Raw genomic sequence first — 24,778 nt, forward strand, 5'->3', positions numbered from 1 at the left:
AGTCACCTGACAATGTTTTTCTGTCTGCTTAATTAGCACATCTGAGGCACATTCAAACAAATGGTTTTCTACACAGGGTGTTCCCTGCCTAGGTGGCAACACTTAATTTGATTAGGGGTAGACAGAAAACAGCATTCAAAAATGTTTTTTTACCTAGCATTGGATCACTTGCATATACTATATAATACACACAGCAAAGGCTTCAATGATGATTTAGAGATGGTTTTTACCTAGCATTGGATCACTTGCATATACTATATAATACACACAGCAAAGGCTTCAATGATGATTTAGAGATGGTTTTTACCTGAGGAGAGAAGAAGGATAAGATCCATTAGGGTAAGAGTTCCTTCCTTTTAAACTTCAGTTGTTCAGTAGTCATGCCACTTATAATGGGCCACTTGGATATGGGCTGCAAAAGCACACCTGCATCCAAGGTAGGGACTAGGTGTGCATCTGCGCAGGGTGACAGGATGTGGATACTTGAATGAGTGTACTACCCTGCAGCCAAGGATCCCGGTGGAATGTAGGAATTACCCATTTACTACGTGAGAAATTGCAGATACCCATGGATGTAAAAGGGGACAAGCCATGTGCCTCTTTGGGATGCTGCCTGGGCACCCAGAGAAGTGTGTATGCTGTTCTATGTTGAATAAAGCATGTAGTTCCTGGCGGAGAACGGAGCACAGCAAGCCAAAATAAGGGGGCTAGATACCGGTATATAGATAAAAATCCTTTATTCCATGGTAGACATCATGGCATGGGATGTAAAAGCCTCTTACGCGTTTCGGGCCGTAGCCCTTTGTCAAAGAGTGAACAAATTATGTTGAATAAAGAAACTGTTTTGTGAGAGAAAAGTTCCCGACGCCCTTCATTTTCATCACAGCTTACAATGCCAGCCAGCACGGATGCCAGCCCTCTGAGAAGGTAAATACCTACACTGAGCACCACCTGTACATCAATAATACCTTGACGGGACACTACTTTTGAGCCGGGCAAGGAGAGGTTACAAATTTACTTAAGAATAGTTTACCAGGAGAAGTACGTTGAGTTGAATACAGACAGAATAAGTGTCCTGGAACACACGGGACACTTTGGAAATGTTGGACATTCTTCTGGCCTCCCAAGAGCAGGATCCTTCATTCCACAGACTGGATTTGTTCCCCTGCTGGTATAATGTTCACACACTATGCAGTATACCACAGAATATGATGAGTAATGAAGTAGTACTGGGAGAAACTGGGCAATGTATTTCTTCTCATACAGTGACCATATAATGGCTAATATGGGGGTAGCTAGATAAAGAAGCCACTCTGAGGAGCTCAAAAATAAGAGGGTGATGCCACTAACACATAACAGTTACTCATGCATACATTAGGCTGAACAATGCTTTTAAATCAAAGCTACCTACCACCTCCTATTCCTCCGCAAAAAATATGTTTCCTAGGGTCACCTGGAGTATAATCCCTCCGGTTTTACTGTTTCACTGCTGTATGCCTCTATAGGTTCTCTTGTGGTGGGCAGGACAAAATGGACCCAGCCAAACAGTTATTATAATTGACAGGCTGTCACCCAATGATGTTACTGGCAGCCATATTATCTTCCCAATCCTGCAGGATGAATGTGGCTAAATTGTGGTGGAACTGGGGATACTTATGTTCAGCGAGGCCATCGCCCCACAAAAAGAACATGTGGATTGCTTTATTAATAGGCTAATTTTAGTGAAAGATATGGGTGAAACTGCTGTGTCTACTTGGTCCACTATGCAATATGCGTGTGTGTGTGTGTGTCTCTGTGTCTGATATATATATATATATATATATATATATATATAGTGTATATATATATGTATATAGTGTATATACAGTATAGTGTAGGAAGGGCATTCCTTATAAGGCAGGAACTCGACCCGAAGCACTGAAATGTATAACCTCTGATATGAGAACCGGTGCCTGCAGTGGTTTCACATTAAGATAAAGAGCTTATTGTCACATCCAGTGAGAACCGAAACTGTACTCTTTATCTTCATGAGACGCCCCTGGGAGTGCTGGGTCCTATAGCTAAGATATATGTTATTCAGGGTTACATTATTAACAAAATACACGCAGGCATTCCGATAAAAAAAGTCATTATAAAAATGACAAAAATAGAACAGAAACTTGGTATCTTAATACTTTGGGGATTTAAGGACATAGTTACATAGTAGTTGAGGTTGAAAAAAACTTATGTCCATCAAGTTCAACCTATGCTAAATTTAGACGACGGTTACTTATTCTATATTTGTATTTACAGTATTTTGATCCAGAGGAAGGCAAACAAAAAATCCCAGTGGCACATCATTTAATGATGTCTCATACAGGGGGGGGAGGGGGGTAATGAAATTCCTCCCTGACTCCAAATAACGGCAATCAGATAACTCCCTGGATCAACATCCTTCCCATGTTTACTTATTCTGCATATCCCGTATACCTTTCTAGAAAGACGTCCAACCTTTTTTTGAAGATGTCTTTTGTATCTGCCATCACAGTCTCCATGGGTAATGAATTCCACATTTTAATTGCCCTTGCTGTAAAGCCGGGGTGCGCAAGCTGGGGGGAGGGGAGGCGCAACATTTTCTGGGGTGGCGCAGCACTTACAAAGACCCTGCGCTCTTCCTCACAAGATTTAGGACGGTGGTGCGGGAGGCCTCTGTAACTGCCTCCTACCTTCTCACCGGCGGTTTCTGGCATTTCTACGCCATTGTAGCGTGCTGTCACATAATGTTGTGATGTCAAATCACTCTGCCGCCGGAGAGAAGGTAAGAGAGGAGGGGGGTAGGCGGGAGGCGCGACTCCTGGGGGGGGGGGGGGGGCGTTTGTACTGCCTTAGGATGAATAGTTCTATTGAAAGCTCCTTGTATTGACCCTGAATATATTTGTATATATGAAGTAAAGGAATCCAGAAATTAGAAGCACTGTATAAAATTAAGGATCTTTCACTTTAGTTTTTTTTTAAATCCCAGCACAGATTTATGGTGGGAATCTACAACCAGGCAGGTTTTCCCTTTACATAACAGAACACAAAACCCCAGCAAGCTCTTTTATATGTATGTATTTAAGTGTCAAAATGGAGTGCTATTGAGCGTGGCATATGTATACAACAGACGACAGAGAAGCCCAATGCTGCATCCAACATGACAGAAAGTTTTCTTTACCTTAATCATTAAGTCATTATGGTCACTGGAAATTTTCCTGCCCATTCGTTAAACATTAATAGCCACTTGAAATGGATACGCAATCCTAACGTGTGCGTAACAATGACATTGTCATTGCCAGCAAGGAAGATTCTCGGGTCATATTTACTTAGCAGAAATTGACACATTCACCAAAAATGCAACATCCCTGGAAACATGAGGGCAAAATGAAGAGTCTAATGATGTTCTAGAGCAGGGGAGGGCAACTCCAGTCCTCAAGGACCACCAACAGGTCAGGTTTCCAGGATATCCCTGCTTTAGCACCGGTGGCTCAATCAGTGTCTTCCACTGAGCCACTGATTGAGCCACCTGTGCTGAAGCAGGGATAGCCAGAAACCTGGCCTGTTGGGGGCCCTTGAGGACTGGAGTTGCCAACCCCTGCTCTAGAGTAGAGTGTGGATTGGTATGTTCATAAAGTAATAGTGCAGACCAGGCCCCCCCTACTTTATTATAGTGTAGATGGGGACAGTGCCCTTGTTAGTTAGGATCCTGAAGTAGAATAAGGGAGTCAAACATAAGTCTCACAGTATGAAAACGGCGTGCCACAGAGGTCCTCAGTAACCAGGGCTCCTGAGTGTATCTGCTCTACCTGCAGATCTGTATTAACATTTCTCTCAGGCTGCTTGGAAGTGGCAGTTCCCACACAGGATGCCCAATGGTCCTAGTATTGCCGGGATAATACACAGAGGTATCCTAAACCAAAAAATGAGGGGAGTCAGGGTCTCAAAACAGTTAAAAAAACCAAGATATATCCCTCCCTCTGAGTGTTAAGTGTGGGCACCCATGGAAGCACAGTGTGCAGCGATGGTAATAGAGAAACCGTGCAACGTTGTCATAAGTGTGGTGTGCGGTCCCCGTGCCAGGGGACATGAATAAAAGATTGTGTTGTACTGTAAAAGTTCCTGGTGGCTATTATTCTACAAAACTTGCTACCTCATCGCCCAGCCGCCTGAATCCGGCACCCTGAGTCACGGTAACCCCTGCGGAGTAGCCACACAAAGGACACCGATGAAAACTCCCTAGGGGCCAGGTAGGGAGGGTTACAATACCAATGCCCAACCCCACATGTATAGATAAGGTCCCCCCCCAAACAGCACCCACATTAAAACTACCAGGTGTCACATTACTATGTATTAGGTGAGCTTCCTTGTTCATCCCATTACACTTGTGGTTTGAAAGGTGATTACACACATTCATAAGTTGTTTTAATAATGTGGGACTGTCCCTTTAACAGCACCAAGTCTGATTTAGAAGAGTCGCCGAAGCAGTCATCCTCTGGAGACCAGCCAATTGGCTGTAAGAAGAGGGGGATTCCTAATACGTGGATCAACACAATGCCAAGTTACACTGGTGCATAGCAATAATCTTAGTCACCATTGTTCAAAAGTTTAATTTAACTTGTGCTGGTCTATTTAAGGGATTGCTTCTTAAGTCTCAAAAACCCACCTACCTACATATAATTAATATACTCCAATTAAATATTTGCAAATGTGTATTCATGCATCACAAACGGTTTCACAAATACAATACCAGCAGATATAACCTTCCTATTTTATTATTTGTGGAATATATGTCTGAAGTATTACAAAGGTGAGGAGCTAGGCTTGACTTTGGCCATACACTCCTTGAAAGTTCTAGAAATGGTCAGCAGACTGAAACCCCTCTAGGATGGGATACCTTCCCCCAATCCTGGGTCTCATATCTGTGAGGGGAGGGGATGAGTTCATGACAGCTCTCTCTCTCTCTCTCTCTCTCTCTCGCTCTCTCGCTCTCTCTCGCTTTCTCTCTTTGACATGCAAATGAGCACACAGTAATATTTCGATTTTATATATAGATTGATAGATAGATAAATCCTACATCTGGGGAAGATGACCACTTTGACTGAGCGGCCAGCCCAGTCAAAACGGAAGTGGAGCCCCCTCAACTTCCGTTCCTGACATACAGGCGCTAGGAGCGATCACATGACCGGAAGTGTCTGCGGTTTGGTTCCTGGTGCTGCCAGATCCCCAGCACTATAAAGGTTACGTGGAAAAAGAATAGCACAAAGAGAACTTGATTATTCTCATTATAACATGTGCATTACCATAACTCCTCTTACTGACCTTCTCCGAAACACAATCTGGGGCAGACGGGGCAAAATTGGAGCATAGTATTTTGATACCTTGACACAGGATAAAATGTCCCAGTAGCGCCCAACATTGACTTGATACATAGACCCTATAATATTCCTAAAGACCTATAAATTGACTATACTCTGCAATACAAAATTCAGGGGTTCAGAAAGATTTTCAGATAGTGGTTTTCACACCTGCATGACACAGTCTAGTCCTTGTGTAAGAATAAGCTGTATTCACTGGGTTGAGAAGGTTTTATAAAGCACTATATTTACATGACCGGTTCTACAGCACAGAATGCAAACCTACTGTATAGTAATAACACCAATCCTGCATACTCTGGGGATTTTATTTATGTGGAATTTGCTTATCTCATGACGTTGAATCCCCCTGGTTTAAGAGAAACAATGCAATAAGAATACAAAATGGCGGCACCCATTTCTTTCCCCCTGGGTTTTCTCTGCAAATATCTCTTGAACTGGGAAATTACAGGTGATAAGAAAGCAGTAATTCTGCGGTTTAGTTAACATAATAAAGAATGCACTTGGGAGGGATTTCATTGATATATTGTTACTTTTTATTTAATCCTGCTGTGAATGTACCTGGCATATTTAAGCATATTTCACAGAGGCAACACACACTGATCTCCATGTAATCATGTGAGTGTTAGGTAGGCAGTTCGCTGAGCCTGCATAATTTGGCTGGCAGGGTGCAGAAAACTCTTGCACAGCCTGGGGTGTTTGGAAAGGTGCATGATATTCAGCAAGTACAATGGAAATAAGTAAAATAGCTAGTTACAGCAGAGGATTCGCTGTGACTTGTGTGATTTATTGTCTTTCCAAAGCATACTTTGTGAAACGATGCCTATCTGGATCTGGAATTTCTTGCTTATCTTGCCAGAGGAAAATGCTGAAATATGCCCCTCGTTGCCAAAGAAAGCTGGGAATCACTGCTCTGCTCATACGGGCTGCTATAGTTCTGAATGGGTTAAGGCAGGCCTGCACAACTCCAGTCCTCGAGGGCCGCAAACAGGCCAGGTTTTCAAGATATCCCTACTTCAGCACAGCTGGCTCAATTAGTGGCTCAGTCATACTGGGTTAAGCGAACATCACCTTACTTTTTCCTTTTTCTCTACTTTTTTCCTGCTATACAAATTATTCACTTCCTTTTGTTCCCCCTCCCAAGCACTCTACTTTACTTGCACTGATTCCTGTTCACCACTTTAGCTCTTTGTACTTGTTACATTTTTATTTTTACTTCCAGTCCTTTTCTAATACATCTCTACATATGTTTTCATTGTATTTGTGTAGGTTGCTATTAAAGAATTTACACAGACGTTTTCCAATATCTCATAACACCACGAGCTTGCTCATAATATTTCTTGAGGGAAGTATACATTTCAGACTTCATTTAGATAATTGGGATTATTATGTGCTCAGATGCATTATTTCACCCGGGTGCATTATCCTTAGTTAGTCTTTAAATATAGTTGCTGGCATAGTGAAAGCTTGCAAGCTATTTCCCTAATTGACATTTTTGCCTTAAACACTCCTTTGTTTGCCTTGGAACAAATAAGTATACCACATAGTTAATAGCCAACGTCATGGTATTTGCTGCCGTGTAGTTTAAGAGCATTTCCCACAATGAATACTTTAGCTGAAAACACTTGTGCAGAGGTGAAAGAGACTAATGAAATATAATCTCTGTATTAGGTTACAATCTTATATATCTAGTGCGTCGCAGTGCTTGTAAGATAAATACTACTAGGTCCTTTAGGCATAAATATTTGCCGTACCTATAATTGCACATTCTGGACCAACATTGATATGCCTTACTCGCTACACCAAGGGATGTCCTAAACTATCAAATGTTACCATGTGGCATGAGCTGAGCATCCCGTGCTTCTCTCTTTCATTCCCATAGCCAAAAAACTTTCAAACTTCCACATTTTAAAAGAATATATATAGGGGGAAAACAATGTGATACCCTTCGGGGAATGCAGCCGGCAGCTGTAGCTGCTAAAGAGGGCTACAGTTGTATATGCTGCCAATGGGTAGATCATCAGTGCTGTAGGTGTTGGTGAGCTTGAAGGAGCATGCGCCCCCCCCATCTCCCCTCCAAGCCAGACTCCATTTTTTTTAGTTTACATAGGGGGAACCCAGTGGATTGACAGAGCTGAACGGTGTTATTTTTAGCTCCAGCGACCCCCTGGTATGCGAAATACTTACCGGAATGCTAGCGCAGCTACTTCCTGGTTATTTAAATACCTCGCATCGCGCGGGCCGAGAGGATGATGTCACGGCTTCCTATTGGCTCGCATATCGCTGGAGCTTTAAACCGCCATATTGTTTCCCATGGAGTGGGGGGCGGCGCAGGTAAATATCTCAGGAAGCAGGGGTCCCCAGAGCTTCATTGTGTTTCAGCTTTGGAGACCCCCTGCTTGCCACCCATGTAAAAAAAGAGGGGGGCGGGAGGCACACAACAAACGAGTAGGGGGAACTGTTGCTTTCAAACAGTAATGAGGTGGGGAGTCATAACTCACCCCCAAAACTCTGCATAAGCATAAAAAGAGGCTTATTTCTGCCCTCTCTGACTGGAAGGCGTTGCTGGGCAGGCCCTTCAGGGGGTAAATGGGTTGGAAGGCAACACAAAGGAGTGCAATTTTAAGGAGCATTCCCATTTAAATGCTCCCCTGTTTCAACATGGGTGGGAAGCAGGGAATCTCCAGACCCGAATGGCGTTAATTTCAGCTCTGTGGACCCTTTGGTTCCTGAGATATTTACCAGGGAAGGTAATTTCCTGGGCGTTTAAATCCCCTGCATCCCGCTGGCCAATAGGAAGCCACAATGAATGATGTTGTGGCTTCTAATTGGCTAACAAGCTTTATTTTGTTTCTCCTGGAGGGAAGAACCTGGCAGAACTTTCCCCGTTAAGTAACCTGGAAACCAGGAGGTCCCCGGGGCTGTAGTGAATACAGTTCAGCTCCGGAGACCCCCTGCTGCCTATACATGGTAAGAAAAGTGGGAGTAAGAACCATTTTCTGTAGTGAACTGATCCTTTAAATAGCTTTGTTTCCAGACAGGCCTGCAACATTGTATTAAAGTTAAAGGGTTAGATTCTGTAAACTGGACTTTATTCTCTTTCAGAAATTCATGTTGTATCCCATCAGACGTGGGCTACTGTACGTATGTCACTATTAACATATGGGCCAGATCCTGGTCATGCCAAAGGGGTTGACTGGAAACCTGGATTCAAATATGCAATATGTTGCAATAATGCTATAATTACATGAACATGCAATGTTATGCCAACACAAGCACAAAAGCATAGAGGAAGGAAGGAACAGAGACTAAGTAAAAGTGGGTTGTGATAAAGTGAACAGATTAATTAACGATAAAGCAAGTGAAATAAATTGGGGTAGGGATTATTGGGGAACTCATGGAATAGGTAGATGAAGAATGACTAGAGAAAGGAAAAAGCTGAAGACAGAAGAGACGAAAATACATAAAGACAATTATCCCAGCTACAAAACTGGGGCAAATAAACTGCACCAAATGTATAAGGGAAACACATTCCCATTAAAACCAATGGGATTTTCTTGCTTAATAAATCGGCTGCAGTGTTTTTGCACCCTTTTTGTCCTGATGTTTGCAGCTGTGGGACTTTGATAAACAATCCCTTAAAGGTTTTGAAATCATTGAGATTGAAGAAGTTGACCAAAATAGGGCATTTTAATGGAAAATGTATGTTTTTTTCCCCCTTATCAGTTGTGCTCTGTTGGACGGTATCAGAAAGTGAGACTGACTCTAAAACAGTGAGACTCATAGGAAATCAGTGAGACTCGTAGGAAATCAGTGGAACTCGTAGGAAATCAGTGAGACTCGTAGGAAATCGGGGAGACTCGAAGGAAAACAGTGAGACTCGTAGGAAATCAGTGAGACTCGTAGGAAATCGGGGAGACTCGAAGGAAAACAATGAGACTCGTAGGAAATCAGTGAGAGTCGTAGGAAATCGGGGAGACTCGTAGGAAATCAGTGAGACTTGTAGGAAATCAGTGAGACTTGTAGGAAATCAGTGAGACGCGTAGGAAATCAGTGAGACTCGTAGGAAATCGGGGAGACTCGAAGGAAAACAGTGAGACTCGTAGGAAATCGGGGAGACTCGAAGGAAAACCGTGAGACTCGTAGGAAATCAGTGAGACTCGTAGGAAATCGGGGAGATTCGTAGGAAAACAGTGAGACTTGTAGGAAATCAGTTAGACTCATAGGAAATCAGTGAGACTCGTAGGAAATCAGCGAGACTCGTAGGAAATCAGTGAGTTGACTGCAACTTTTTTCATGTACTCAAGTATCAGTTAAACAAAATGCTGATTTTGGAATCCAATAACAAAAAGGCCCTGTATTATGTGTACAGGCACAGGGCAAAATGTATTAACTGGTACTTTTCCATGAGTCACTTTCTAGTGCGGGAACACGTTTTTTCCACCACTTTATAAGGGCCTAATTGTCAGGCATTGCAGATTACTGTCTTGCTATTAAACTAATGCTAAGAGACAATTTAATGATGTATCTCTTAGGCTCCTATTTAATATGCTTTGAAACTGCCTCCCCAAGCTGGAGAACAGATCAGCTCCAATCCAATGAATGGGACAAAGGTCTTCCCCAGCTTGAAGAATAAGGAGCTTAATGTCAATGTATGGAAGCACTTTTAGGAGTGGTTATATGAGGAGTTAGTTGATGAGTTTATTGGTACGATATGAAATTGGTATGTATTGGGCCTCCTTCAATATCCTGTGGAGCCGTGTTCTGTATTTGAATGGGGCTGAAAACTTCTCTGTCAAGAAGACCACGTCACAGCATGTTAATTAGGGGTATTTATGTCCATTTAGTCTGGCAAGCCCTGAGGTGGCATTACAGCAATGCTAATACGGAGAACCTGCCGGTGTGATTCTTTATCTAAACTGCGTTTATACTCCTGTTGACTCTGGACTACTGAGCTTATACTCTGCTTTGATTGTACATGTATGGACTAGCACCCTCTCTATCCACCTTTAAGACCCAACATAAGACACACTTGCTTAAAGAAGCATATGAATAGCACTGTGGATATTCTGAACACATGATACATAAAGTTTGGCCCCCGCAGACGCACTTACCAGAACTCCCTCCTACTGTCTCTGTACGTTCTCCCTACCTACCAATTAGACTGTAAGCTCCTCGGGGCAGGGACTCCTCTTCCTTAATGTTATTTATATTATCTGTTATTTATTTGATTACCACATGTATTACTACTGTGAAGCGCTATGTACATTAATGGCGCTATATAAATAAAGACATACAATACAATACAACCCCGGTAACCAGTTTTCTTTATTAAATAGAAATAACAGTGTTTTGCACTCGTTTAAAAATCATCTGTGTATAAAATGTATTTTGTTTTTTCCCCGTCAATGTATGTGTGACCCTCACAGCAGCTAATGGGTTAAGAGGGAGACTTTACAGCTTTCAGTTTGTATTCATTAATTTCTTTACAGCTGTTTATTCTTAGCTGAAAACATGCCATCTACTGGCTACATAGTGCACTTGCAGCTATAACATGCAAGATTATAAATACTGTACTGTACAGTAGCAGCAGTCAAGACAGAAAAAAGCAGCATAACGTGAAATCTTGTTAAAAAAACAACAAAATAAATCAGTTCTGTGTGTCTGTTAGATAATAGTGACTGTTTTTATTTATTTTTTATTCAACTCTAAATGCTATTTTTTTTATGTGTTTTAATATACTGAGCATCCTTTAATTTCTAAAGCAGGCACCCACCTCCCCAGCAGTGCAAGATCTTTGTAAGGCTGAGTCCATGCTGCCGCTGAGCTCGCTCATGCTTGGATAGGGGTGATGTCACCAGCTCTCAAGCATGAGCGATCGCTGTCCCGCAACATTTTTAGAGCAGAAGTGGGGGGGCGTGGCTATAAGGGGAGGGGGCATGTCATTGGTTGAATAGGGGCTGTCTGTGTATCTCTCTCTCCCCCCATTTCTCTCTCTCTTCCCCCCCATTTCTCTCTCTCTCTCCCCCCCATTTCTCTCTCTCTTCACCCCCATTTCTCTCTCCCCCCCATTGCTCTCTCTCTCCCCCCCCCATTGCTCTCTCTCTCTCTCCCCACCTGCGCTCTCTCCCGCCCCCTGCGCTCTCTGTCCCGCCCCCCCTGCGCTCTCCCCCATCACCCCTGCGCTCTCTCTCGCCCGCCCCCCTGCACTCTCTCCCCCCCTGCGCTCTCTCGCCCCCCCTGCGCTCTCTCTCCCCTGCCCCCCCCGCACTCTCTCTCCCCTGCCCCCCCCATGCTCTCTCTCCCCTGCCCCCGCGCTCTCTCTCCCGGCCATCCCCCGTCTTTCCCCCCTTGCTTTCTCTCCCCCCCTTGCTATCTCTTCCCTCTCTCTCACCCTTCCCCTCTCCCTCCCTTCTCCCCCCTCTCTCTCTCTCTCTCTCTCTCTCTCCAATCTCCCCCTTTCTCTCACCCCCTCTATTTCTGTATCCCCCTCTCTCTCCTTTCTCCCCCACCACACCACTCCGTTTGCCCCCCAACACACAGCAGCACTCCGTTTGCCCCCCCACCACACAGCAGCACTCCGTTTGCCTGTTTGCCCCCCCTTGTCCGTTTCCCCCCCTCTGTCCATTTGCCCCCCCCCCTGTCCGTTTGCCCCCCCCTGTCCGTTTGCCCCCCCTGTCCGTTTGCCCCCCCCCTGTCCGTTTGCCCCCCTCTGTCTGTTTGCCCCGCCCTCTGTCCGTTTGCCCCCCTCTCAGTCCGTTTGCCCCCCCTCTCAGTCTGTTTGCCCCCCCTCTCAGTCCGTTTGCCCCCCCTCTCAGTCCGTTTGCCCTCCCCCCCTTTCTTTCCACTTCTCTCTTGCTGAATTCAGTGTCACAGTGTGTGTGACAGGGGAGTAGAACACGCCCCCTCTCTCTTCCCATTTGTCAGAGCAGTCTCTCTTCCCATGTGTCATGTGACCCTGCTCTCGGCACCAAAGTATCTCTCCCTAGTCTCCCCAAGCAGAACGCTTGTGAGAGTGCTTGTGCGCACACGCATGAGCGCGCGAGCACAGCGGGAGAGGGGATGTGCTGATTCACATAGAAGAAAGTAAGTGCCCCAAGCACCAAGCGCCAAGCGAGCTCAGCGCCAGCGGGGACTCAGCCTAACACTTTCCTATTTGTGATAATCTGTTGCCAATGTTACCAGCAGTTTGAGTTGCAAATTATAACAACAGATAATGTTACCTTAGTAATGTAAGGTCTCGGACATGGTCAGCGCTTATGCGCTGACCCGTGCTGAGCCGTGCTGCTGCTCGGCACTGAGCCCCTGCAGCCGCAATGAGACCGGCTTTAGCAGGGGCTCGCGCATGCGTCAGCACGCTTGGGGAAGCGTGTGTCTGACGGAGTTTTGAAATTTCCCCGCTTGCCGGAGCGCAGGCCGGTCACGTGAGCGGTTCTCCCAATGAGGGCAAACCAGCTCCGTGACGTCACTGGCCCACCCCCGACCCGCTCCCTGATGGTGCGCTGTGTAAGGCCAGGGAAAGCACCGCTTTCCCTGAGCCTCAGCGCGCCTCAGCACTGTTTGGGGCACTATGTCCCAGGCCTAAGGATACATTGAAGCTGCTGAGTCACGCTGACTGAAGGATTGACTGAAACTGAAAGGCGGCCATTATGTTAGGCACACAATCAGGATTTTTACAGATTTATAGCAGGAGCACCAAACGATTGCCAGCTTTGGTAAGGATGTAGAATTATACACTGTCACATGCTTTACATATACAAATAAGACAAAAAAAAGGGGGGAAAGCAGTATTGCTGCTTTAAAAGCATCTTTCCTTCACCCCTGCCCCACCAGCCTTGGCACACCCTTATTTTATTACCAGAATGGGAAGCAGAGGGTCCCCAGAGCTGAACTGCATTAATTTCAGCTCCGTGGGACCACCGAGTTTCCAAGATACTCTCAGGTACTGCCTGATATTTAAATTCCCTGCGTCATGCAGGCCAATATGAAGCTGCTGACATGGCGACTTCCTATTGGCCGCATAGTGCAGGCTATTTAAACTGCCATTTTGTTTCCCCTGGAGGGTACAGGAACACTCGACTTTTACAAGTAGATATCTCAAGAACCAGGGGGTCCCTGGAGCTGAAATGAACTGCTATTATCGATTAACATGTTGCTTTAACTCATGACAGAGGAGGTAATTTACTAAAGAGCGCAAACTGTTAGTGCGCAATATCTGTACTGTTTGTCAATAGCCACCACACTTCAGAGTACTTATTCTTAACAGCACGAGGAATAGTGTTACAGAAAGGAAAGGTCAGGGTCTAAGGATGTCTAAAAACACTAAACTAAGTGCGCACAAAAACTTCTGCTGAATTTACTCTTTGGGATTAGGCTTTAGAGGCTAAGGGTATAACTACCAAAAGTGAATGTGTAGATAGAAAAACAAATGAATACTATGTATCAGAAAACACTATATAGGACAAATATAAAAACCACAACAGTGTCCAGTAAGTCTTCCAAGATAGGCGTGTGAAAATGCCGAAATAGCACCTGTTGCGAAACGCGTTGGAATAGATTGTGTGCTATTCCTATTGAGCTTATTCCCGGGAAGAGTTCTCCATTTGTTTCTTCAAATCCTACACTTGGTTTTACCCTGTTTCAAATACTGCTAAGCTGTGACGTCACTTCCCAGCACCCCTGCTGCAGCTGCTGTATCAACAGAGGTAATTTCATCTCCACCCATACCGGCATAGCCGGCGGAAATGTGGGACACTTACCTCTGAGACCGGGAGCGGGTGCATTCCCTGTCAGAGCTGATTTCTCTCCCCCTTGCTGTGGGTGTTGGTTACAGCGACCAGGAGCATGTACCGTTTCCAGCAGAGCTGGTTCCTTTTCCTTTCCTCCAACGGGACTATATCCACTACTACAACCGGGAGCGGGTGCCTTCCCTACCGGACTTAGGGGCCTATGCAGTAAGTGGAGAGTTTTGTATGTCGCCAGCGCTATTATTTCTCAGGTTTTTGGCGGGTATGTGGCGCAATATGCGGTAATTGGCGATTTCGAGTGAAGTGGTGTGTTCTACATGTTGCGAGTACACGCCGCAGAGGTTCGCATCTCCGCACTTTGTGGTTGCCTATTTGTTTTGGCGTAGCTTTTTTGGCGCTTTTTTCGCAATGCCATTGTGCCGCGCGCCGCCGAGACCATACTCGGCATCAACTGCATTGAGAGTGGTGCTGACTATGGCGAAATAGCCATTCTCGCCACACGCACGGCGCTTTCTTTCCGAGACCAGTAACATATGCCGAGTTGAACTAATCTCGCACACATTTCGCCAACAATAGAATGGCATATGCCATACTTGCCAAAAAATAGACGAATCCAGCCTTCTCCTCATTTGCTGCATAGGCCCCTTAATGTGTGTTTGAACCTGGACATTCTACTCTCCCACACACCACTTTGTCGGTATCAAACCTGAGTGCATCATTAACCTTATGACGACCACGGGGTTCTGGTAACGCTGTATGACTGATGATTTTCACATTTATGTGCTTTTATTATGTGCATTTTTTATATACATTTACATATCTTTTACTAAAATCATTATTTCATGAGAATGTTGCGCTGGTCCTGTTTTTCAATCTTCCAAGATAGGTGCTGTTTCTTCAAAAAGGTTCAGTTGGACCTCCGTGACAAAGTAAGTGATCTAAAAAAAAACAGAACAAAAAAAGCGCAACCACCACAGTGTATTATTTACTGTAAAAAAGTATAAATCAGCAAAAATACGAGGTATCATACTCACAAACGACTACAGAATGTGCGCGTTGTTGAGTTTAAATAACTTGGATGTTTGCCGTCCTCTGGAAACGTCTTGCTCAGTCCCGCGTCTGCTCAGGTTCACAGAATCCTGTGTAGAATGTCGCGTCTGGCGTCACACGCAGTCAGATTACCAGGCCTGACGCCCGTCTCATCAGGCACACTCAGTGGAACAGTGCAAGGAAAGTGAGCGCAAACCTTAAATACACATATATATATATATAAATAAAAACAAATAAATATCACCAAAAGGAGATGCAGCTGGTGTGAGAGATTTCGCAATCTCTCAAAGTAACTTCTGGGGGGAGGACACAAAGCGCAAAAAAACTTCCTCTCCAGGGTGGAAATAACACAAGGAATCTCAAATGGGTAGCATATGTAAGGAAAAAGAGAAAAGAAAAATAGTGCAACACAATTTAATTATAAAATACAATCGAGCAAGGAGGCTCCAACACACTCACATGCTCCCTGAAGAACACCCCTGAAGAAGTCCATACCTTGGATGAAACGCGTAGGGTTTTTCCTGTGCGCTCAGACCTTGTTGAAGCAGTCAGTTCTTTCTGTGGACTCTGTTGTGATATCAGCTATTCGCCGCTGCACCCTCCCGTTTGGATACATCTGCGTTGTATTGACTACCACGGAGCCAGATGATCCTCCCCCCACTGCTGGATAGCTGAGGGAACCGGTCCGTGACGTCACATGCTGATCGAGTGTGGAAGCAGAGGACGTGAAACAGCTGATTGGAGTCCACAATACAGCGTCTGAACCCAGAGTGGTTAAACTGCTTTTATATATTCGGGAGCATGTGAGTGTGTTGGAGCCTCCTTGCTCGATTGTATTTTATAATTAAATTGTGTTGCACTATTTTTCTTTTCTCTTTTTCTTTACATATGCTGCCCATTTGAGATTCCTTGTGTTTATTCCACCCTGGAGAAGAAGTTTTTTTGCGCTTTGTGTCCTCCCCCCACAGTCAGTGGAATGTCCGCAATCTGGCCCTCCTCTCTCACAGGATCAATGAGCAGTTCCATTCCACAGGCCCAAGGATTGTTCCTCCACAGAGGCCAAATGGTTAACTCGCCCGGCTGCTTGGGTTTCTTGTCCAGTTAGCCGTCTGCCTTTCTATGTATTTCCTAAAAAAAGTCATAAAGGTCTATCTCTGGGATTTACGATGCGTGCAGCGTTTTGCACTCCGATTCAGCATTAGCTGCCTTTGGTATGAATGGCAGCCAGCAGAGGATTGGGTGCGATACCCTGCATCGGCACTTAGTGAATTTCCATGTGTCACAGTACCTTTGTTGCCTTGTTCGTATCACCTGAGGGGTAAAACAACAGGACAACCTAGGAAGGAGTTAAGCCAGGGGTGCTCAACTCCAGTTCTCAAGCCTCCCCCCAACAGGTCAGGATTCCAGGATATCCCAGCTTCAGCACATGTGGCTCAATCAGTCCGAGCTTCAACACGGGTGGCTCAATCAGTCCCTGATTCAGCACAGGTGGCTCAATCAGAGGCTCAGTTTTTGACTGGGCCTCTGATTGAGCCACCTGTGCTGAAGCTGTGTTATCCTGAAAACTTGACCTGTTGGGGGGTGGGGGAGAGGCTTGAGGACTGGAGTTAAGCTCCCCTGAGTTAAGCAATGGACATGTTACAATTGGATATGTCAGGGCCTGCATGTCTAGTTAGCATTAAAGATCTCCACCAAGTCTGAGATAGCATAAACCTAAATCTGCTAATAAATGGTCACATTTAAGAAAGTTAATTAACCCGGTTCTTAATTGCTCTGCGTCAAATCAAACTTTTATTTCTTTGACACCAAGGCCTTATAAAAAATCATGTTTGCCTACATAAAAAGGCTTGTGTGGGTATCTTTGCCTACATTTCGCCCAGCTGTGCATGGTCCATCATGAAAAATACAATAGAAAAAATAAAAAAATAAACTTTTTCTTCTTTTGTTCTCTAAGACATCACAGCAGAAAATTGGAATATAAGCACTTGGACACAGTGAGAAACATCCATCAACATCCCTGTACAAAATAATCTCTGGGAGGTAACTAAAACAATATGTACCATGCACTGCAACTCCATATCCTATGTGTGTTACATTTACGGTTCAGTGAATTAGCTAAATAGTTCTGCCTGGGTTTGCCCTATGTCTTCTCACATTTCTGGCCCCTTTCCAGCATCAATCAATGGGCTAAATCCACAAAGCTCTGGTAAATCAGGGCCCTTATCGTGACATTCCCTAAAACAGGAATGGACGTTATACTCCCTGAGGTCAATGTGTAGACTCACAGCTAATTACATGCAAAAACATCTTCTTAACTACATCTCAGGCTGAACATCACGTTGTTATAGCATAACATCGCGTTGTCATCCAGTAACGTGACTTTATGAATGTATTAGCGTTAATCCGATCCAGACCCGAAAAAAAAGGTATTTAGGCGCGCAACAGAGGCGAGGGAAATAATGTCAGGAAATAATACTTAATGAAATCCTGTGCACCCATCCAGAAGCTGCCAACAGCTTATGTCAGGTATGGATAGGAATAACGTCAACTGACATACACCATTAGTTAGGTGACTACTGTATAGCAGGTCATTTTATCGCCCTGTACTTCAGGCATCAGCCCTAAATTGTACGGTCATCGGAGCAGAGTCTGTGCTTGTAACATTCTATGTACAGCACTGCGTACTGTGTACTATGTTGTAATTGTGAAGCGCTTTGAGTTCCATTGGGAGAAATGAGCTCTACGACATATGACATCCGTTGGGTTTCAGTCGAAATTGTAGATCCAAATGTTTCTTTGCTTCCTCCCGGAGTTCATGTCGTCACCTGATTTGAATTTCAAGACGATTCTTTTTTTAGCTTTCTCTCCCTCTGAGTGGAAACAATTTGCTTGCATATTATATCCAATTTTAATTTCTGATGTGTGATTTCTTTCTGGCGAAAAATATGACTCACCATTTGCTTTTATTCTAGCTGGCATTCTGTCTAAATGGTAAAATGCTAATTGGAATACATAAGTCTTTTCAAATTAGATTTATTCATTTCGTGACACTGAAATAGTAGGCAGGAAAATAGATTTTTAAGACGCCAAAGAGGTTTTCAAATTCTTTTCATATTCTACAAATGACGTGGTTTTAAAGAGTATTATGTTAAACCTGCGTATTTTAAATCTGGTCACCTAATATGATTTCAATTATAATATTCTTCAGCTTCTTATGTAAATACATGATGTATACATCAGTACCTAAAAATTCTACTTCTTTCAGGTACCATAATTACTCCCCACATTTTCTTTTGTCCCTCAATGAATAGGAAATAGTGTTCTGTAATTCTCAATGACTGGCATCATGCATCAGGCATTATATTTAGGATCATATTCTCTCCCAGTCCTGAAATGTCCTCTCCAACTTTTTACATGGTGGTGGGGATACATACTTACAGAACCTAATTGATGGCGAATTAGTTAATTTGTTACAGTAGCTTGTAAATATTGTTTTTGGTTAATGTGCTAAGAGCTTTGATACTGTAAAAACCAACACTAAACTGTACAGTGATTATAATCTGTTAGACTAATTAGAAAGAATTACAGTCTTAATGAGTGCGGTAAGTAATAAGGTCCACATTAGCGTATTACTCTCAAGGGTAATTTCTATGTTCTATGGAGTGGTCGCTCAGGCTGTTTCCTGGCAAAAATCCCCATTGACAACAATGGGAATCTTTGGTCAAAAACGTACCAGATGATCGCTTCAAAGTACAGTACATAGAATTTCCCCTTAGAAACATCATTCTAAATCAATTCTACAGCAAATAAAAATATCCCTTGTCAGCCCTTTCACATGTCTGACAGATCTGCAACCCTGTTTTTTCCCATTATATCTTAGCATTCAATAATTCGACTGCAGCCAGGGATTCTGGGTAATTACATGCTAATGAGCAGTCACGGCGTGTGTCACTTTTGACTTCTTGTCCATTTTAACATGGTCCCCTATAAACTTATGCCTGACGTATTGCACAGCTTTTCAGCACAGCCTGGGTTAAAGAAGCACATAGCCAGTAACCCTACTCACAGACAGCTGTTTCATCCTTTTGGCTGTCTTCAGTGTGAGGCTGGTTATACTGGCTTTGTAATGTGAAGCTGGAGCCTCTTGTTTTCTCTAAGACTAATACAGCTCACTTCAGTTTAATTTTCTAATTCCTTTCATATGCTCGAGGGCCCAATTATTTCCACCCCCAGTTATAATTAAACAGGCTGGGTGAGAAGGGAAGGAAAGAATATATGTACAGGGCCTCTAGATATTCATCATATAAGCATGTTGCCTCACGATCACCACTGTGATGGATGGCTCCCGCATGGAGTGATCCACCACTGAACAGTCTCTGGCTCTGGTACTACAGAGGATGATCTACCTTCAAACACAGTGGCCAGGATATTCACTCTTCCTGGCTGTACCCTCACTTTAGCTGCTCTACAGGACCCTGTCCCTATCCTAGGGGGCGCCCCTGTAGTAGCCACAAGCTGAGGGTGAGTAGGGCCTAGCTGCGGCCTAAGGGGAGACTTCTTGCCCAGTGCAGAGGCAACTTGCCTCCCTGCACAAACGCACCCTCCCCTCTCTGTGTCCCAGCTCCAACTAACGTCCTCACTCCAGCGCACACCAATGTATCCCCTTTGCAGCAGGATAATCTGTAAGCCCTATTTGCTGTAATGCAGCAGGTGATATGGGTGAAAGGGCAGTCCCCAGAGGCTTCTGGGTAATTTAGTTCCTTTAGAGCCTCTACTCTATTGGCGCCACGTGCGCTATCTTTACTGCGCATGCGCGCTCCTGTAATGGCCGCCGCTACTCTTCACTGCACATGTGCGACCGTGTAATGGCTACCGCGTTGCGCGATCACCTGTGCATGCTTCTGCGCATGCGCGAATACTCTAAACATGGCGGCGCCCTGTAACTGATGTCGCCGGGAGCCCCCACCGGAGCGAGGGTAAGGGAGGGAGATAGGGGAAACCGGGGAACCAAAGGGGACCTGGCTATATGCGTAAGAATTATCTATGCATAAAAATTGCATTTGAATACACTTTGCGCCAGATTTGCTGCAATACCGGCTGGAAAGTGACAGCCAGAAAACTCGACAAATGAAGTAGGGCATTCGCTGGAGAGGAGTAACTAAAGAAAGAGATAAAGGAAAAGATAGAAAGAGGGAGAGACAAAACGAACCTGGGATGCACCCGAGAGAGAAATTCCTGGGAAATATGCAAATAACTTCAATATATATATATAGTTGAGAGGCAATCTATATAAATTGAATTTTGAAAGAGGGGGTCAAGATTCAGATTAGGCAAGGGCTTTTTAATAAGCATATGTAGGTATGTATGTATATCTTTATTTTTATAGCGCCATTAGTGTAGCCAGCCCTTCACACAGACAATACAGTACAGGGAATTATAAAAATACAATAAGCGCAGCAAAGTCAGACAATAGGAAATGAAATCCCTGCCCCGGACAGCTCACTATCTAAGTGGTATGTTGGGAGACTTACAGAGAGAGCAGGTGAGGGAATAAGTGCAGTAGATAGCAGTGCTTGGCCACATTGGTTGGTAGGTGTTGCTGTGTGTGTGGGACAGCAGCCATGAGTGTATGCTTTTGGGATGCTTCTTTTAAGAGGGGAGTTTTAAGGTTGGTCGCTATTAAATTAGATGGGTTAATACCATTAACAGGGAAAGAGGTGGCAGGGAGGCATGGGTGAGAGCAGATATGTATATATATGGCTGGGTCCAGGATATATTTCTAGGTTCTTTTCTCATTTAAAATGTATATGAATAAAAAGCTCTATTTCATTATTGGGAAGTCTGTTGAGTGAAATAAAAGGATTCTGTTGTTTTAAACATACATTTATCATTATTTAGTATTATATTGGTTTTGCTAACAATGTGGAGGGTGTTACATATGGTGCTACCTGATGTCATTATAATTATTTTGCAAACAAAGGAGAAAAAACAGTAGCAATAGGAGTTGGCAGTTTACCTGTAGGCAAAACCAGTCCTATGTAAATAAGCGCCTGATTGATTATTTCATTTTATAAGGCTCCACTCGCCTACATTTTGCCAATTACGACATGTCACTGCTATTAGTTTTTCTCTGGTCCTCGAAAATAGAAAGTATATGAATCACACACCCTTCAGGCAGAAGTCGTAGGTTTCTTATTTACACACAGGTGTGTCCCTCCCAGCCTCCAACCATCAACATAAGAAACCATGGGCCTGCCAAAGGGCTGTACAGAAGATTGAATATATTCTGAGAACTACATGAGAGATGTGCAGCAGAAACAGAATGCTGAAGACAATCACATGTTCCCTTTTCTGCTACAGAGCCTCAGAGGCTACATGCCATATCTACTAAGTGGGGCAATGCCATAAGACTATATATATATATATATATATATATATATATCACAACAAGAGAAAAAATATTAGCGCCAACCTATCACTATATAATATCTCTATAAAAATAAAAGGTGATTGTAAAAATAAAAATAATACAGATAAGAATAAAAAACCTATGCTAAGCACAGTGGATAGAATAAAAATTAATGTATTAAACTAATAAAATGCATAAAAAATACATAAAAAAAGAAAATGTCCAGAAAAATATATATAAAAAATATATACAAATCCAAAGATATTCCAATTGCTATCCAAAAGAGTCTCTGCAGCCCGAATGAAGGGAACACCACTTCCTTGAGGATATCTACAAAAACACAGAAAAAACAGGCGCACTCATAGCATAAAATTGTATAACAATAAATTTATGGAATAAGGGATAAAAATACACACTCACAAACAGAGCTGAATAAAATGCATTTTTGAGTACAACTCAGCCCGTTCAGACGCAGGAACCCAAAGAGGAGGACTTCGGTGTGATGTCCGCGGTGTGTCTTGCCACAATAGCCCCTCTATGTCCCAGCAGGGACCGAAAGCCACGAGGGACGCCGCCTTCCCTTGCTCCGGCGCTACACAGAGCATACACTGAATCAAATCTCGCGTGAGCTCGATGACGTCAGCGAGGTTTCAGCCGGAGAGAGTTCACAATGTAAACAGGAACTTGAATGTCTGAATGGCTGGTAGCAAAATGCTAGCAACGCAGCAAAAGTGCTATATATGCAAATGAGTGTTGTCAGTATAAAATATACAAACTGGACAGTAGGCTCCACAGCAATCTCGACGTGTTAAGTATTTAGTAATAATTATTAATTAGTTAATTAACTGCTAATAATAATTAATCATCATACTTATTAATAATACATAATTAATCATAAAGAATGATTAATAATGAATTATTATTAATACATCATTATTGATTAATGAATAATTATTACTTAATAAAGAATAATAAAGAATTATATATTTATAAATTATACAACATAATTAAAATAATAATTTATTAAAAAAGTTAATTATACCATTTCATACAGGAATTGAACCCAGGACCCTTGCATATGTTGGTAAGAGTTCTTCCACTAGACCACAGAACTGTGTAATGTCATAGACAGCTAGAAATAGACTTAAGATTTCACATTGACATGTACCTTGTGTTGTAGAGGATAAATATATTTAAAGGTGCTGTCTTGTCACACCAAGCCTATGGTGTAGAGGTAAGAGGCAAGGCATTGGTATCAGAAGGTCCCGAGTTCAATCCCTGCATGTGTTTTGTACAAAATGTATTAATGTTTAATTGTGTCTGTGTCTGGTAGTCAATAAAGCATTGAATTGAATGTTTGAAAAAAACAATGGCATACGACGGCCAGAGAGCAGAGAGATATGAGCACGTGGACAGCAGGAAGAGGAGAGCACTGGTAAGGCGGCAAAATGGAGGAGATTTAAATCTGTAATGAGGAAGCTCCAGAGCTGATGCCGGTAACGCGAGGTGAAATTTTAACGCGACCCCGGTTGTAACGCGGTCTTTGGGTTGTGGACCCCAGCGTTATAACGGAGTTTAGCTGTACTTATGATAATAAAGTTTTATTTTAATTAAACAATTAATCATTCAGTATAGGGCGCACAAGTGCTAAATGCTGAGTTTCTTTAACTCCTTAGTACAGGTATACCCCGCTTTAAGGACACTCACTTTAAGTACACTCGCGAGTAAGGACATATCGCCCAATAGGCAAACGGCAGCTCGCGCATGCGCCTGTCAGCACGTCCTGAACAGCAATACCAGCTCCCTACCTGTACCGAAGCTGTGCGCAAGCGGGGAGACTATAGAGCCTGTTACAAATGTGTTATTTACATCAGTTATGCACGTATATGACGATTGCAGTACAGTGCATGCATCGATAAGTGGGAAAAGGGTAGTGCTTCACTTTAAGTACATTTTCGCTTTACATACATGCTCCGGTCCCATTGCGTACATTAATGCGGGGTATGCCTGTATACCATATTTAGCCTACCCATCAGCACCCCTCCCTCATTCCTTCAATCTCACTAAGCTAAAGCGGTGAACCCCTATCATTATCAGCCTCTTTATAAAGCAGGTATAAGCAAATTCCAATGGTGGTATGGCCCACAAACGGTTGTTGTTTTAAATTAACACCTTTTTTGTGTGTGGGAAATAACTACAGTATGTATATGGAACAGCAACTTACAAGGGCAAAAAGAGAGAATGCCATTCTGCATTCCTTTTCTTTTTTATTTACACGCCCTACACACAAACACAGGCTGACCTGCATGGTTTGGTTGGTCTAGGGGAGAAGTTAATCTTTCCATTGAGTGTGTGGGCTTTGAGCAAAGGGAAGCAGAGAGCCCCACAGAGGAGCATCTAATGAGAACTCAGGCTTAGGAGCTCTCGCCCATGATCTGAATCGATGACTGCCGGAGGCCTCTCCTGGTGCAATTATTTCTATGTTTAAACAGCAGCATACAGTACATCTGGTGCTACTGGTCCTAATCTTTAAACATTGGACTGTCTTGATCTGCAGGCCAGTCCACCTATGGATAAGTTTCTCTCTTTGCCTTTGTATGCAACGATCAATTTCAAATAATCTCTTCACATCTTGTGCTTATAGCTTGTTTGCTGGGCTGCCAGTGAAAGGAAAGTCAGTATACATGGTGTCAACAGTCCATAGACTAGGGTTATACAGTCACAAGGTTTTTAAGACTAACCTGAAAGGTTCCCTAGAAAAGTAGAAAATAACATTTGCACGCATGGTTCTCATGGCACATGTCATTTTAAATACAATTGGATATAATAAATGTAGTATTGCAATGAATGGAGTTTTGGGCATTATATAGCTCTGTAATGGTCTACATAGATTTTCTGGAGGCCTAATGAGTCCTTCTCCCAAAGAGCTTAAAGCTGCAGACCAAGCAATATCCTATAGGTGTGTTTTTTTAATCAGTTCTTTACTATGAGAAAATACTTGTAAAGTAGCATTTAAAAAAAAAAAAAAAACAACAACTCTGAATGACATTTTTATGTATTATAATGTAACAAGCCTTTTTGGTTTCTATAGTAACCATTTACAAAGTCCCATTCCCTTTCTCTGCGGAAACGGGCTCTGGCACACCCCTTTTTGAGCCCTGCTCTCTCTCTAGCAGTGCACCAAT

Source organism: Ascaphus truei, chromosome 1 (assembly GCF_040206685.1).
Source record: "Ascaphus truei isolate aAscTru1 chromosome 1, aAscTru1.hap1, whole genome shotgun sequence".
In the NCBI taxonomy this organism is placed as follows: domain Eukaryota; kingdom Metazoa; phylum Chordata; class Amphibia; order Anura; family Ascaphidae; genus Ascaphus; species Ascaphus truei.